At 37.1% G+C, this 4,525-nt stretch overlaps 1 pseudogene; it reads left to right on the top strand.

Moving 5' to 3' along the window:
* The first annotated feature begins 3,635 nt into the window (after positions 1-3,635).
* On the top strand, positions 3,636-4,303 carry LOC150010076 (ribulose-phosphate 3-epimerase-like; annotated as a pseudogene).
* The last annotated feature ends 222 nt before the right edge of the window (positions 4,304-4,525 follow it).

Below are 4,525 nucleotides of genomic sequence, written 5' to 3'. Positions count from 1 at the left end.
ATAATTAATGTTTTTACTTTAACATATCATTGAGAGGAAAAGAAGACAGATTGAAAAATTGTTTACCTAATTAGAGATTAGTTATAAACAGTCAACCATTTAAAAGCATTTACTAGTCATCTAGTACATACTTGGGACTATGTTAGGTTCTAGAGTAACAAAAATAAGATGTCAGTTCTCAAGGAGTTCACAATCTAAAGGAGAAAACCAGCATATACACACATATCTATTTTTTAGTGTAATCTCGTCGTCGGCAGCCGTCCGTCTCGAGAGACGATGGTGTAGCTTCTTAAGAGTCCATCTGCACCGCCGAGAATGGCTGTGCAGTCCGACTCGGGAGTGACACGGTATCTGTCTCCTCCCGTGTTGAATCGACATCTTGCGATGACGCTGGGGTGTCCTCTCCAGTGAAGCTGAAGCTACAGAGCCTGGGCAGGGTGATATGGAGGGTCTGCTGTTGCCCATGCAGCAGACCCCCCCTCTCTTCGCAGCTGAAGGATCCAAGGGAAAGACGGAGTCAATACAGCTTGGTTTCAGGTGCGCCGCAGGAGTTGCCGGTGTTGACTACAACGTCAAACCGCCTTAGGGACTCCGGCTCCGGATTTTCTGTCGGGGTTTACTCCCTTAGCCTTTCCCCTGAAGAGGTATGCCGCAAGGCAGCAGAGGTTTTTTGGAGTCAGAGTTTTCCTTCTCTGATGTGCCCTGACTGGAAGATCGAACCAGCGACACTTAGCTCGCAGGCCGACGCTCAATCCACTGAGCCAAACCAGCCAAGGGCAGTTAGTGTAATAAGACCAATAAAAATAAGTATAAAATGCTGTGGTGCAGAGAACACACAGTTATGCAGCTCCCTGTAATTTTCCCAACAGAACACTGAGTACGTACACTTTAGTGTAACTACCATCTGTGTAGTAATATCCTTCTCTAAGAGATTGTAAGCTCTGTAAGGAAAGTGGCTCTGTATGTTATATTCACTGCAGTCTTCAAGTAACTAGCAGGGAGCCTGGCACATAATAGGCCTAAGTAATCTTTGAATAAATGAAAAAATATACTACTACTACTGCTACTAGCGGTGGGAGAATATCAAAAAAGCACAGTATTTTGCTGTAGGAGATCAGACTCTGTTGTCAAATGGACTTGACTTTGAATCCTATCTCCACTACTTACTAACTGGGTATTACCCTTTTAATCCTTAGTTTTTACATCTCTGAAATGGGAATAATAAGATTATCTAACTCGTAGTTTTTTTGTGAAGATTACATAATCTAGTAAATATAGTCACTTAGCACACTCCATAAAAAAGTATACACTTAGTCAATAATTACTATTTTTCTTAATATTATTGTTTGCTGTCTTTTTATCTTTTTTATTTCTTATAATGGTAGCAAAGGAAAAATGCCCATATCTCTTCCCAATGTAAATTTGAAAAAAGTGCTTCACATTTGTTGACAATAGAGCAAAAAAGCTCACCAAACTCTTCCTTGAGATACTAATAATTACTTCTAATGTAGTAATAATTTTTACAATTTAAAATTCAAAGACTTTTATTTCCTTATTCACATTTTCTACATGAGAAGTTAATGTCAAATAAAGTGCATCTTTTTGAACTAAGATTTATTTAAATTGACTGAGGCATTGGTATCAAAAAATCAAATTATTATTTTATATTGGAAGCCTTAAAATATGTATATCCTTTGTCCCAACAATTTTTCTTTCAGGAATTTATCCAAAGAATCACTCACTGGATTTATGCGATGATTTCAAGACAAGTTTTTCATGTCATTTATATTTAGAGTAAAATTCGAAATCCAAATATCTAATAATGAGAATTAGTTAGATAAGTTATTACTCCAAGAAATACTATGATACCATTAAACATGATGGTACAGAGAATATGAGTGACATAAAATGATACTTATAATATATGGAGTAAGCAACTATACATATAGTAAATTATGCATATAGTTAACATACATAAACCTGTATGTACCTGTGTGTAAATATATGTATGTATTTAAAGGCATATGCATGCTAATGAGAGAGCATATAATTAAAATATTAAATTAGTATTTTACTTAATAAGTAAAACCATTTTCTAGTATCTTTTTATGATTAGTTTATATACTTGATTCTAAATAGCACTTTAAAAAGATAACAATGCACTGTTTTCAGTTTTGTGACTCTAAAGAATTAAAGGCTTTTCTTCCTCAAAAAAAAAGCTTAAAAGCTTAACTGAGTGAAAAACAAAATCTGATGACTACATTTGTACCCATTTGAACTTTATAACTATAAAGATATGTAAGCATGCAATAATTATTAAACCAACTGTTTTATTTCTAAATGTTTTAGAATTAAAATGTATATAGAGAGTTGATCCAAATATTCCACTTTTTTAGAATAATAACATTTATTTTTACTGAACCCTTCATCTTGCTTCTTTATATATTTATTTTGGAAGAAAATAAAAGGTATATACTATTTTATTGTAGCTCCATTCAGTTGTCAAATAGGCATCTGTGGTAGGCAAAAAAATGTCCTTCCCCAAAATGTCCTCATCCTAATTCTGGTACCAAGTGAGTATGTCACCTTACATGGCAAAGAGGAGTTAATATTACAGATGGAACTAAATTTCTAATCAAATGACATTGAAACAGGGAGATTTTCCTAAATTATCTTGAGAGAGGGTATCCAATATAATCACAAGAGTCCTTATAAATGGAAGAATCTACCTTCTAAGAATATTCTGAATTGAAATGCTTTTCACCACATCCACCTCTATCAAGTTATTCATATCAATTATTTTCTCAAAAACTACAGCATCAATTTTGGTCTCCCTGTTTCCACCCTGTTACCATCATAAATTCTTTCTCACACAGCATCAGAATGACCTCTTTGTATATGTAAGTCACCTCATGCCACTCTGCTCAAAATATTTCCATGGCTTTCCAACCTAATGGAATAAAATAGTTCTTAACTATGGTCTACAAGGCTTTATACCACTTGCCCCCAGAAACATTCCAAACTCATCCTTTACCACACTCCCCTCTGTCAGTCTATGCCAGCCATATTGTCTTTTCACTGTTTCTAGAATGCTCCAAGTACATTCCTGCCAAAGTCCTTTCCCTTGCTGGTGCAATTCTCTCCCCAAACACCCATCCACATGTCTGGCTCCATTGCTTCATTCTGATTTTCTCTGACATCTTTCTAAAATAGTCCACTCCTCCCCTATCACTTAGCATCTCCTTGTGCTATTTTATTTTTCTCTTGGAACCACCACTTGACCTAGTATATTGATTATTTCCCCTTTTGTATGTAATTTCTATGAGAACAGAAAGGTGATCTTTCTTGCCATTGTTCACTATTCTACTTCCCTCATCCAAATCAATGTCTCAGTCATAGATGGTCCTCCATAGTAATTTTTTGATAGAATAACTGATGCTTAAATCTTTATGACACTGTGTGTTTGTTCATCAGTGCATTAGCCGAGCAAAGGATTTGCAAAACTCAGAGTAATTAAACTTGTCATACAAGATGAATTAATTACTTTGATTCATGAAAGGAAATCATTGAAATCATGGGACACATTTAAAAAGTCTCAAAAACTGAGTTACAGCTTGCTCTTGGGAACCAACACAATGGGGTCTGGCTGCAAGATTAGCCTGTTCATCCTCAACAGTGACTTGGCCAATTTAGGGACCAAGAGCCTCCAAACGCTGAACTCTGGGGCCGATTATCCACACCTGAGTGTAATGGATGGGCATTTTGTTCCCAATATCACCTTTGGTCACCCTGTGGTAGAAAACCTCCAAAAGCAGCTAGGCCAGGACCCTTTCTTTGACATGCACATGATGTGTCAAGGTTGGTGCAGAAGGTAAAACCAATGGCTGCAGCAGGAACTAATCAGTATTCCTTTCAGCTAGAGGCTACTGAGAACCTAGGTGCTTTGATGAAGACATTAGGGGGAATGGGACAAAGGTTGGCCTTGCCATCAAACCAGGACCTACAGTTGAGTGTTTGGCACCATGGGTTAATCAGGTAGATGTGACCTTGGTTATGACAGTCGAACCTGGGTTTGGAGGGCAAAAATTCATGGAAGATATGACACCAAAGGTTCACTGTTTGAGGACCCAGTTCCCGTCTTTGGACATAGAGGTCGATGGTGGAGTAGGTCCCGATGCTCTCCTTAAATGCGCAGAGACAGGAGCTAGCAATGATTGTGTCTGGCAGTGCCATTATGAAGAATGAAGACCCCAGATCTGTGATCAACCTGTTAAGAAATGTTTGCTCAGAAACGTTCTCTTGATCAGTGAAAAGCACAAGGAGTCCAGTGCTTCTGCTCACGAAATCCTTTCATTGGAAAACAAGAATATTGACTGCCAAATCACATCACAATTTAGGCAGTGCTGCTTTTCTGAGCAATTATTCATTCCAGTGACTAGCATCTGTTGTGCAGAATATTCCAATATGTTATAAATTGTTGTGTATGACTTTAGTGATTAAATTTAAAAATTGGTGTGGAGAAATA

Source organism: Furipterus horrens, unplaced genomic scaffold (genome assembly GCF_987537825.1).
Source record: "Furipterus horrens unplaced genomic scaffold, mFurHor1.1.pri manual_scaffold_5, whole genome shotgun sequence".
Lineage (NCBI taxonomy): Eukaryota > Metazoa > Chordata > Mammalia > Chiroptera > Furipteridae > Furipterus > Furipterus horrens.
The sequence above is the reverse complement of the archived record's forward strand: the minus strand, read 5'-3'. Positions and strand labels throughout refer to the sequence as shown.